Source organism: Macaca nemestrina, chromosome 18 (assembly GCF_043159975.1).
Source record: "Macaca nemestrina isolate mMacNem1 chromosome 18, mMacNem.hap1, whole genome shotgun sequence".
NCBI lineage: Eukaryota > Metazoa > Chordata > Mammalia > Primates > Cercopithecidae > Macaca > Macaca nemestrina.
This window is the reverse complement of record NC_092142.1, coordinates 7,263,296-7,276,498: the sequence shown is the minus strand read 5'-3', so window position 1 is coordinate 7,276,498 and position 13,203 is coordinate 7,263,296. Positions and strand designations below refer to the sequence as shown.

Genomic DNA, 13,203 nt, shown 5'->3' with positions numbered 1-13,203 from the left:
AAGCCACAATGAGACACCATCTCACATCAGTCAGAATGGTTATTAACAAAAAATTTTTAAAAACCAGGTGCTGGCAAGGTTGCAGAGAAAAAGCAAATGTTTTTACACTGTTGGTGGGAGTGTAAATTAGTTCAACCATTGCAGAAGATGGTGTGACAATTCCTCGAAGACCTAGATGCAGAAATACCATTTGACCCAGCAATCCCATTACTGGGTACATACCCAAAGGAACAGAAATCATTCTTTTATAAAGGTATGTGCACATGTATGTTAATTGCAGGCACGATTCAAAATAGCAAAGACATGGACTCAACTTAAATGCCCATCCATGATAAAGACTGGATAAAAAAATGTGGTACATATACACTATGGAATACTATGCAGCCATAGAAAAGAAAAAGGTCATGTCCTCTGCAGAGACGTGGATGGAGTTGGAAGATAACTAACACAGGAACAGAAAACCAAACACCACATGTTCTCATAAGAGGTGAATGATGAGAACACATGGACACATGGGAGAGAACAACGGGCATGGGGACCTGTTGAGGGGCAGGAGAGAGCATCAGAAAGAACACCTTAATGAACACCAGATTGAATACTTAGGTGATGGGATGATCTGTGCAGCAAACTGCCATGGCACCTATTTACCTATGTAACAAACCTTTACATCCTACACATGTACCCCTGAACTTAAAAGTTGAAGGAAAAGGAAAAAAGAAGATTCCTCCAGAAGCTATAAGGGGAATGGACTGTAGGGGCAAGGATGGAGGAGAGAGAAAAAAAAGCCATGCAGGGAAGATGTCACGGTGGCTCAAAGAGAGAGGGGGATTTGGGGGTGGGGAGAGAGAGACAGAGACAGAGACAGAATGAGAGAGAGAGAAAAATAAAGAAAGATTGTTGGGGAAATGCTCAGACAGAAAATCCCATATTCTTTGTTAATAGTGAATTTTACACATGACCCAAGCAAGCCTTGTGATTTCCATGAGACAGTGGAGAATTCTGGTACTTCTTCCCCCTGTATTCTTAGATACTGAAGCACAATCCAGGGGATATGAAGGTATTGAGGGAACAGTGAGTTCAGGAGAGCCTCAACCTAAGGGTCATATCCTGTTTCTGTTATTTCTTTTGGCATGGAACAGAATAGTGAAGGATACATTCCTAAATCTACTAACTTAATTCATATGTGAATAGGAACTACCTGTAAAGCTTTATCTTTCTTATCTATTTATTTTGAGACGGAGTCTCGCTCTGTCACCCAGACTGGAGTGCAGTGGTGCAATCTCGGCTCATTGCACCTCCTGGGTACACACCATCCTCCTGCCTCAACCTCCTGAGTAGCTGGGACTACAGGTGCCCACCACCATGCCCAGCTAATTTTTTTGTATTTTTAGTAGAGAAGGGGTTTCACCGTGTTAGCCAGGATGGTTTTGATCTCCTGACCTCGTGATCTGCCCACCTCAGCCTCCCCAAAGTGTTGGGATTACAGGCGTGAGCCACCATGTCTGACCAAAGCTTTATTAACTGAAAATAAGAGTGGGCTATACAAAAGGTAAAGTGTATTTTTCTTCCTCCCTGGAATATGTGTTTTCTTAACTACTATTTCCTCCATCAGACCACCATGGCCACTCTGTGTGACATCCTTCCTTGGCTAACTTGATACTGCTGTCCAACTTTGCAAAAGGTGCACAGAAAGAAAGAGATTTTCATCCATTCTTTAAACTCAAGAGACATCCACTGTAACAAAAAATTTTGCTCTGAGAATCATATGATTAAAATGTGTTCGGTTTTGAAAACAACAACAATAACAAGAAACAACCTATTTACAATAGTAAATCTTGGAACCAACCCAAATGCCCATCAGGGACAGACTGGATAAACAAAATGTGGCACATATGCACCATGGAATACTACGCAGTCATAAAAAAAGAATGAGATCATATCCTCTGCAGGGACACGGATGAAGCTGGAAACCATCGTTCTCAGCTAATTTACACAGAAGAGAAAACCAAACACTGCACATTCTCACTCATAAGTGGGAGTTGAACAATGAGAACACATGGACACAGGGAGGGGAACATCACACACCAGGGCTTGTCGGGGGATTGAGGGAAGGTGGAGGGAGAGCATTAGGACAAATACCTAATGCATGCGGGGCTTTAAACTTAGATGACGGGTTGACAGGTGCAGCAAACCACCATGACACATGTATACCTATGTAGCAAACCTGTACATTCTGCACATGTATCCTGGAACTTGAAGTAAAATTTAAAAAAAATAGATTTAAAAAAACAGTCTAAATGTCCATCAGCAGGAAACTGGATACATAAAGTATGTCCATACAATGGAACACTGCAGAGCCATTAAAAAGATGGTACAGATATTCATCAAGTTGAAAAGGGCAGGATAAAAATGTATGATCCAATTTGGTTTTTCTAAACACACAAACACACACATTCATATTCGTATATAAATACAGAGCAAGGTCAGCAAACTTGCCCAAGCAGTGAATAATCTCCAAGTAGTTGGATTAAATAAGGAGAAAATTTCTTCTCTATAGATGAACAAAGTATTTGTCTTTCCAAAGATAGGCATGTGTTGTCTGCTCTGATCAGAAAAAAATAATTAAGATAGATGTTTTTATTTCCTTAGAGAAAAATATATACCACAGAATGATACCATGTCCACGAGATTATTCAACTGAGACTATTCAAATAGCTAACACTCAGCTGCAATGTTTTATGCTAAAATATTCTACCTAAAGAACATTCAAATGAAGATAGTGATGTTCACTGGCTTGAGAAGGGAACTCTTAAGCTACATGGCCCAGGTGGGTAGAGGTGGGACAACATCCACTTCTTCGAAGGTTCACGTGCCCTGACATTGCCTCTACCATTTTCCCCAAAGGGCTTAAGGCACTCTTTTACTACTCAAGCGTTAGCAGGAACCAAAAGCATTTGTGAGAGTTTTGAGAGTAAAATTAGCTCTTCATCTGTGGGTGGACAGCTCGTAGGAGAAAGGGCCTGTGGTAATACTCGCCTCATTAGCCTGAGGTTAGGTTGTTCAGAAAATCATCAAGCTCTACGGCATTAATGACTCTCCCCTTCCACTCAGGCTACATGAGGGTTTTATTCACAAGCAAACAAAAGAAAAAAAAATTGTGGTAAACAGGATGTCAATTAACACACCTTTGGGCTCTTTCGTGTGAATGAGGCTATTCCCAGTTTATCCCTGTCTGACATTCTTGAATGCATGTTTGCTGTCTAACACCATGAGCATGTAAACAAAATCTAATGTCCTTATCAAACCTCACAAGGAATTCTCAACAGAACTCGAGTATAAAGGGCAGGATAACTGACCATTATTATAACGTTTATAACTAAATCTTACCATAATCATTGTCTTAGTCCATAGCCTGCTGCTAGCAAAATGCCAAAGACTCATATCCAGAGTGTACAAAGAACTTAAGCAAATGTATAACAAAATTTTAAAAAAACAGGTGCTAAAAATTTTTAAAGAACAGGTGGCTTGCACAAAACAAGTTTATTTCTCCCAGTTCTGGAGGCTAAGCTCAAGGTGCTGGCAGATTTGGTGTCTAGTGAGTGTCCACCTCCCTCATAGATACCCTTAACTTTAACTTCACATGATTGAAGGGGTGAAGAGTGTCTCAACCCTTTTTTTTCTTTTTTTTTTTTTTTTTTTTTTTTTTGAGACGGAGTCGCTTTTGTTGCCGAGGTTGGAGTGCAGTGGCGTCATCTCAGCTTACCATAACCTCCACCTCCCATGTTCAAGCAATTCTCCTGCCTCAGTCTCCCAAGTAACTGGGACTACAGGTGCACACCACCACACCCAGCTAATTTTTGTATTTTTAATAGAGACGGGGTTTCACCCTGTTGGCCAGGATGGTCTCGATCTCTTGACCTCATGATCCACCAGCCTCGGCCTCCCAAAGCGCTGGGGTTACAGGTATGAGCCACTGACCAGCCTCAAGCCTTTTCTTTTTTTTTTTTTTTTTTTTTATAAGGGCACTAATCCCATTCATGAGGGCTATGCCCCATAGCCACATCACCTCTCAAAGATCCCATCTTCTAACACCATCACTTTTGAGTTAGAATTTCAACACACAAACTTAGGGGGACATAAACGTTCAGACGATAGCAGTTAATCCTACTAACCATAGTTTAAAGAAGACTGTGATCATACTCAATATTTAATGAAGCAATGGAGGAACCAATGCAGGAATCCTTAAATACAGGGATCAATGAATGAATGAATGAATGAATGTCAGAGACAGCCCTGCAACCCCTTACACCCTTCAAGTTGCCTTTTCATTTTTCAGAAGGTCTTTCAGTGTGTTCTGTGTGACTATAAGATGGACAAAGCTTAAAGAAAGACCTCTTTTTATTCTAGAATTGCCAGTGATTCATGGTGTTTTTAGGCACCTTAACTGGCAAAATGGTGCTTGATTATCTCCATGAAAAAATCCACTCACCAAGATGCAAGCAAGTCAATTCAATAGCACTGATAAATGTTGTAATTTTTGAGTAGTAAATGCATGGATTTTTGTTTTATTATCCTTCCCAGTGTCCAGAATTACTACAGACATTATTTTGTTTATACCAAATATTATATTATTTTAAAAGGAAAACAGGAAAATAAGCCCATCATATGTTAAAGCAAATATATATGATAATGCAATTGACAGTCAAGAAATCCAGAGAATGGGAGGGGAGGGGGAAAATACTCTAAATATCAAGTAAGAATAGTGGTATGATTAGAGCTATGAGTACATCAAGTGCTATGATTTTGGCTATGAGTACGATTCACTTTCTAAATCTAAATGCTTCAACTGCTTAATTTTCTCTTCTATAGTTTGCATATTACAAGAAGAATCTTGTGCCTTCTAATATCCCAGTGAACAGCATCTTAATTAAAAATAGGAGAGTTTGCAAAAACACAGGCTGTATGTCTCACAGCTAATTGAAACAGCTACCAAGGTCCCGGAAAGACAAGTTCAATATTGTGGAAATACCAGCAGGGCTGGCATTTCAGTGTTCTCAGATACACTCCTTGTCTGTCTGATTAAAATTTCACTTGGCCTTTCCGTCCATAATAAAAGAAACCTATTTGGGCCCAGAGCTGTTCAGCAGACAGCAGAGGCATGTTAAATTTCAGGGCGTTTATTGAGTCTGTCGATGTTTCCACAGCAGTGACACAGCTGACAACCTAACCTTAGCCTTTCTGCCCAGATGGAGTCAGTGGGGTTAATAGTAGAGTGAGGAGTTATCACTTTCAGACTGAGGCAGCTATGTTGAAAATGATGGGTGGGGCACAGTGGCTCACGCCTATAATCCCAGCACTTTGGGAGGCCAAGACAGGCCAATCACTTGAGGTCAGGAGTTCAAGACCAGCCAGACCAACATGGTGAAATCCTGTCTCAACAAGACATACAAAAACTAGCTGGGTGTGGTGGTGCATGCCTGTAATCTCAGCTACTTGGGAGGCTGAAGCAGGAGAATCACTTGATCTCAGGAGGCGGAGGTTGCAGGGACTCGAGATCACAGCACGGCACTCCAGCCTGGTCGACAGAGCAAGACTCAGTCTCAAAAATACAGAAAAAAAGAAAATGATGGATACACTACTCCCCTTATTTTTTCTTAAAAAAAATCAAAAAACCGGTGTACAGTCTTGAATGATATTTAATAATGAAGAATCATTTTTGTGTGGGTGAGATTCTCAGTGTGATTTTCCTTCAGAGTATGACTGGAGCACCTGAGAAAGCTGAGAATGGAGTATTTTCATATACCCTTTGGAGGCATGTACATGTGTATGGCACTAATTGAGGCCCCTTGAGGATGCAGAGCAAATGTATTACTGATGCAGCATGGGCAAGTCCCCAAATTGGGGCTTAGCACAGGAAGGTTCTTTGCTTTGCCCAACGATGAATTCAAGGGCAAACTAGTGGTGTTAGACAGCAACTTTTATTTACGTGGCAGTGCACAGCAGCAGCAGACGGGCTGCTCCTTGCAGAAGAGGGCTACCTCATAGGCAGTGTGTACAGAGTAGCAGCTCAGAAGCAGTTCTGCAGTTGCATTTACACCCACTTTTAACTGCATGCAAATTAAGGGGCAGGTTGTTCAGACATTTCTAGAAAAGGGGTAGTAAACCCAAATGCCCATCAATGATAGACTGGATAAAGAAAATGTGGCACAAATATACCATGGAATACTATGCAGCCATAAAAAAGAATGAGTTAACAGTCTTTGCAGGGACATGGATGAAGCTGGAAGCCATCATTCTCAGCAAACTAACACAGGAACAGAAAACCAAACACCACATCTTCTCATTCATAAATGGGAGTTGAAAAATGATAATACATGGACACAGGGAGGGGAACAACACACACTGGGGCCTTTCGGGGGCTACGGGGCAAGGGGAGGGAGAGCATTAGACAAATACCTAATGTATGTGGGGCTTAAAACCTAGACGACAGGTTGATAGGTGCAGCAAACCACCATGGCACATGTATACCTGTGTAACAAACCTGCATGTTCTGCACATGTATCCCAGAACTTAAATTAAAATGGGAAAAAAAAAAAAAAAAAAAAAAACAGAAAAGGGGTGGTAACTTCCCAGTGTTGCCATTGAAAGGGGTGGTAACTTCCTGGTGTTGCCATGGAAAGAGGTGGTAACTTCCTGGTGTAGCCACGGTGACAGTAAACGGTCACGTTGATGTTGGGCATGCTTTCAGTGCCTCTTCTTGGTTTCAGCCAGTCTTCAGTTTGGTCTGAAGTGGAGTACTACCACTTCTAGCAATGATAGCAGGATTGTAATAATGACCATTATTTTAAGTATTCATGAACATTTAAAGATAACTAATATTCATCTGAACTTGCACAATGCCCACATTCAGTGATTAGCATATTATTTAATTAAAACTATTATTATCCTCAATTTTCAATGAGGCAGTGAGGCTTAGAGAGATTGAGCTACGTGCCCAAGATTGCACAAATCGTTCCCAGCAAAGGCTCAAAATCAGTGTGAGCCCAGTACTCACATGCTAAACCATTTTTACTGTAGTCTTCCCCAGTTACCCAGTAGTACTACATAGGACGTGCTTATGTTGGTAGACTATGTGTTCATCCATATTTAGTTCTCATCTCCTTCCTGGTGGCTCAAAATACTCTTGGTGTTGGGTGAGACTGGGTGATCAGTCCTAGCTGGTGGACCATGATTAGAAGTCACTTCCATTGCAGAGAGCCCAAGAACTCTGACTTCACCTCCTTATCAGAGTCAGCCAGGTAGCACAGCTACAAAATGGAAGCAGCCTGGATCCTGAACCACCTCGTGGAACAGACTAGCAGCACACTCAGATAAGTGAGCAATAATGCAAGTCTTAAAACAGGGAGATCCACAGTTAGTATGTTACCTAGTACAACCTAACCTGATTACAGTTATTTACACTCAGAAAACCAGCTTTCCTGACTAACTTAAAACTGAAGTGTTTGCAAACAAGGGAACTCTCAGTACTGCTCTGGCTATTGTTAACCAACATGTATCATTTTCAACTCATCCTTACCCTGTCCTGGGCTTACTGTAAAAGCCGGGTAAACAGGTTGTGCTCATTTCTGAGAAGCTAGGTGAGTCATCCATCCTTCCACACATCCAGCCTTCCTTCTACCCTTCTATTGATATGGAGGTAATGTGTGTCAGACTCTTTGCTTGGTGACGCTGATTCAATGATGAAGACATATGGGAAATACAGCGCCTACCTTCAACAGGCTCTCAATCTAACCATACAGGCACTGTGGTTCAGCAGTAGGTATTCTGCATTATGGACTCAAACATAATTTTTACTTCATTTTTAAAACCATCTGTAATTTCTAAATACTCTGTAATGAACTGGTGTTATACTTTAAGAAAACAAACGCGAAGAATGACGTTATTATAGCAGGGGAGCTATCATAGTCTACATGGAATAAATTAGGGGCATAAGAAAGTAACTGTCACCCCCAAAGTGGGGTGAAAGTCTGTTAAGAGCTTCATGGAAGATACACCCCCCTTAAGCCAAGTTTTGAAAGATGATTTGATTTCTCTAGGCACAAAAGGTTCCCATTTGAAGGTGTCATTCCTGGTCATACCCTAAGGCTAACTCACATAGAAGGAAGGTTTGAAGTGATACAGAAATCAAGATACCTCTGCTCAGAGCTAAGCAGAATCCCCAAACATATCAGGAGTTTGTTGAGAAACATGACAAAACAAGGTTAAAACCCTATGGGGTTTCTGGTTGCCTCTGCTGCTGTTTCAGTTTCTAACTTCAAAAGCAGCTTTCTTTCTTTGGGGTAATTCAACTGCAGAGCTGAAAACCCTTAACTATCTCATTGTTTGTAAAACAGATTTTAAGAAGCCAGATGGGAAGTTAGAACTGTCGGACAACTTCTTTTTCAAGAAATGATGAGGAAAAAAAAAAAAACTAACATATTCAATAATGTTACCCAGTGACGTATTAATGGTTCACCCATTAAATATCGTAAATTGTGGAAAAGGAATGCATGATTATCTCCCATTTCTGTAATGGGCGTTTTGTGGCAGACCTGAGTCAGCTATTTAACAGTAGTTTCTTTTCTCCTTCAGGGACAGAGCCTGTATTTCTGAGCTTCTTTTGCAGTTAGATGTGACCAGATGACACTTTTGGCCGATGAAATGTGAGTGGAGGTGCTGCTCTGTATCATGTTAGGCTCAGCACATGTGATCCTCTCTCTCTTTGGCAACCATGAAGGTGGAGCCACCTATAGAACGAACCTGGGTCCCTGTATCACATTATGGAGTAGAACTGTCCATCCATTAGGACGCTCATTTAGAGCTACACATGATAGAAACTTTTTTTTTTTTTTTTTTTTTTTTTGAGACAGAGTCCCACTCTATCACCCCGGCTGGAGTGCAATGGCTCAATCTTGGTTCACTGCAACCTCTACCTCTGGGGTTCAAGCTATTTTCATGCCTCAAGCCTCTCCCAGTAGCTGGGACTACAGGCAGGCACCACCATGCCCAGCTACTTTTTGTATTTTTGGTAGAGATGGGGTTTTACCATGTTGGCCAGGCTGGTCTCCAACTCCTACCCTCAAGTGATCTTCCCACCTTGGACTCCCAAAGTTCTGGGATTGCAGGTGTGACCACCACACCTGGCCAAGAAGATAGAAACTTAAATTATGTTAAGGCACTGAAATTTAGAAGTTAATGTGATTCTGAAGCTTGTGTCACTTTAATCCTACATTTTTTTCCTGCCCTGATTATGTAGAGTAAAATATTAAGGAGTCTATGCCTGTATCAGGGCTAGCTTTGGACACTGAAACTCACAAAGATGCTGAAAGGGAACTTGTGTAGCAGCTGTGTTTGTGGATCTCAGTCCATAGTGTTCACTAATGGAGCCATCTTTATAAGGGAAGCCAGTCCTTTGAAGTTAATTGGCCAAAATGAACTTGACTTCCAGATGAACAAAGTCACAAACACCATGGGGAGAAAAAGAAAACATTTAAGAATGACTCTGGGAGTCACAGTCACCTGAGTAAATGCAACTATGTCTCGCTAGGAGTCGCAGGCCAGAGAGGATGCTTAACTCCAGATATCATTTAGCATGACAGCATTATTCTAAATTTTATAATTCTCATTATTGAGATTTATGAGTGACAACAATCTGTCTACCCTTGCTTAGTCATCCCAAACAAAAACCTTCAAGTTTCTGCAAGGTTTCTTTTTAAGAACAAATCACTTACTGATATCTCCTGTTAATTAATTCACTAATTCATTCCTTCATTCATTCATCAATAGACAGTTACTGAGTGCTTTCTCTGTGCCAGGCAAGGCTATAGGCATCTATTGACCCTTCTCCTCCCAAACAAGCATTCTCGCAATAGCCCAAGAAATCTTATTAAAATATTTATTGGATCAGGGCCAGGTGTGGTGGCTCATGCCTGCAACCCCAGCAAATTTGGGAGGCTGAGACAGGCAGATCACTTGAGGTCAGGAGTTCGAGACTAGCCTGGCCAACACCCCATCTCTACTAAAAATATAAAAATTAACTGGGCATGCTAGCGGGCACCTGTAATCCCAGCTACACGGGAGGCTGAGGCAGGAAAATCGCTTGAACCAGGGAGGTGGAGGTTGTGAGCTGAGTGTGGTGAGATCACACCACTGCACCCCAGCCTGGGCAAAAGAGGGAGACTCCGCCTCAAGAAAATAAAAATGAAAAAAAATATTTATTGGATCACATACCTCCATGCTTTAAATTCCTCCAGTGGCTTCCCAGTGTACTCACAACACAGTCCAAACCCTACTGTGCCTCCAAGGCTGATGTCTCCAGCCCCTTGTCACATCACTCTGGACACACTCATCTGTGGATTCATCAAACTTTCCAGGTTCCTCCCCTCCTCAAGCTGTGCTCATGCTGTCTCCTCGGTCTGCACCACTCCTTTCCCTCTCTCTTCCTATCTAATTCCTACCTACCCAGCAACCTCAATCCTTGTCCTTCACAGAGGCCTTCCCTGAACCTTCCATCCAAATTAAGTCTGCTCATTTTAATATTCCATAGCATCTAGAGTCTTTCTCTAGTCACAACAAATGTCTCTTTGGCATCCAGTCAATTCTAGGTGCCAATGGTAAGACATGAGGAAGAGAAAATTTCTGCCCTGTGACACGTACCTTTAACAAGATATTAACAGGTGTGTCAGTGCAGTGGAGGAAATGATCAGCCAGACTGTCAGGGAGTAGCTGGGCAGGCTGCCATTCTAGTCTGGGATGTCAAGGTGGGGGCTCCCTGAGAAGGAGGGAGCTAAAATAAAGCTTGAGGCTACGTGTGGTAGCTCACGCCTGTCATCCCAACACTTTGGGAGGCCGAGGCAGGTGGATGACCTGAGGTCAAGGGTTCAAGATCAGCATGACCAACATAATGAAACCCTGTCTCTATTAAAAATACAAAAAATGGGCCAGGTGCAGTAGCTCAAGCCTGTAATCCCAGCACTTTGGGAGGCCGAGACGGGAGGATCGCGAGGTCAGGAGATCGAGACTATCCTGGCTAACACAGTGAAACCCCGTCTCTACTAAAAAATACAAAAAACTAGCCAGGCGAGGTGGCGGGCGCCTGTAGTCCCAGCTACTCGGGAGGGTGAGGCAGGAGAATGGCATGAACCCGGGAGGCGGAGCTTGCAGTGAGCTGAGATCCGACCACTGCACTCCAGCCTGGGCAACAGAGTGAGACTCTGTCTCAAAACAAATACAAAAAATGAGCCAGGCATGGTGTCAGGAGCCTGTAATCCCAGGTACTGGGGAGGCTGAGGCAGGAGAATCTCTTGAACTTGGGAGGTGGAGGTTGCAGTGAGCCAAGAGTGTACCACTGCACTCCAGCCTGGGTGACAAGAGCAAGACTTGACTCAAAAAATAAAAATAAAAATAAAAATAAAATGAAATAAAGTAAAATAAAATAAAATAAAAAGCTTGAAGAATGAATAGGAAAGTGCCACAGAAAAAGCTTTCCAGAAAGAGGAGTGAGTGCAAAGACCCTGAGGTAGAAAAGAGCCCGAAATATTCGAATAAGAGAAAGGAGGCCAGTAGGACTCGTGGTGAGTCAGAAGATGAGTGGTCAAGGCGGAGCATGAGTTACATATCGATTTGTGTGACCGTAATTTTAATATCTGTCTCCCCAGAGATTGAAAGCTACACAAATGCAGATACACTAGTTTGTTCGTCAATCCAGAACCAGGGTCTAGCACAGGCTTTGATATATAGTTGGGATGCTTAACTATTTGAAGAATAAATCAATGAAAACAGTAGCTGGGCTGCTCACCTCAGAGCAGAAGTCTGGCAGCTCAAACAGGTAGGGACAGTTACAGAGAGCTGCAAAGGTAGACCCTTCCCAGTAACGGAAAAAGGGCAAGTGGAGAAACTTATTTTGAGCAGGTAAAGTAATGACTGCAGTGTACAGGTGTGGCAGCAAGGAGGCAGGAAGCAATAAAGAGGTAAATAACTTAGAAACCTTCACTTTCCATCTGCGCTTGCTGCAAGCACCCAACCTCTGAGACCCCAGGACATTCATACCAAGCAAGATGCATACAATTAGGCAGTATCTCAGGATAATACCCAATAGGTCTTACATTTCATTTCCGTCAACCACTGCTGGGTTTTGGCACCATTTTCATTGCACATATGAGTAATGCAGACTCCTCAGTCACTATTAAGTAGCAATCTGGGGAAATCATCCACTTCCAATAACCCATTTCTCTAATTTAGAACACTCTGAAACCACATAATGAATAATACTGTCGCCAACTCTCCGGTAATGACATGTGACATATGTCAGCAATTGCTCTTTTCAAGGTAAATCCCACTGTGTTGTTCCCTTCAGAAACGCCTGCTTATTTATTCACTTGGGCTCCTCGCACACAAATATAGTGTATTCATTTCCGAAGATGAATTCAGGAATAAAGTTGAATCCCGGGCTTTGAAATATCAGGAAAAAGTTTGATCCTAACATAATAGCAGTCAGTTTTGTCTACAAATGGTTGATTAATATGCAATTATATTCTTAAGTGCAGGGTGTCAATTAATTCCAAAGTACTTTATTTAATTAGTGATACCATTCGGTACATTCCCATTAGCAACATCTTCCCGTTTTTGCCATAGCAATTTTATTCCACCCCTTTAGCGAGAACTAGAGGTTCTTTTTTGGAAGGAAGACCTTGCTTTTCCTGTTTCTTTCACTGCATAAATGATGTTCCCCAGCATTCGCAGATGGAGATGATCATAAAACCTCCCCAAGTGCTGGATTCTTTTTCTTCCCACTGTCCCTCCTTCCCAAACATGTGGAAATGGAATCAGTAATTGCCCAAAGTCCCAGCTCTTCTCAAACCCAAGAGATGAAGGGGATAAGAGTTATAAATAATGGAACTGGTTGCAAGTTATCATCTTTGTATTAAAAAATATTTAAAACTCTTCCATTTGAGGACACTTCCCACAGCCCTGGCTCTTGTTGAAAATATTTTTAAGTTACTCAAATAAACAGTTGCCCATCTCTAGATGTAATGATCAGAGGGGAAATGTCTTATATCCAAAAAGGGAAATGTATTAGACTAAGTAAATAATATATAATGGGCATTTGGTTGGAGGGTTTGCTGAGGTACAATTATGTGCTTAAATATGTTTCAGAGTATTCCA

The 13,203-nt window shown here is 41.8% G+C and overlaps 1 protein-coding gene and 1 long non-coding RNA gene across 2 annotated transcripts in view; one reads left to right on the top strand and one right to left on the bottom strand.

Moving 5' to 3' along the window:
- Positions 1–8,703, top strand: part of LOC139359726 (uncharacterized) — a 30,290-nt gene extending 21,587 nt beyond the window's left edge. The window contains exon 3 of the long non-coding RNA XR_011616093.1: positions 8,632–8,703. This is a non-coding gene — a long non-coding RNA (uncharacterized lncRNA). The remainder of the gene's footprint in view (positions 1–8,631) is intronic.
- The window catches only part of LOC105467818 (RNA binding fox-1 homolog 1), a 2,482,591-nt gene that overhangs the window by 866,393 nt on the left and 1,602,995 nt on the right, over positions 1–13,203 (bottom strand).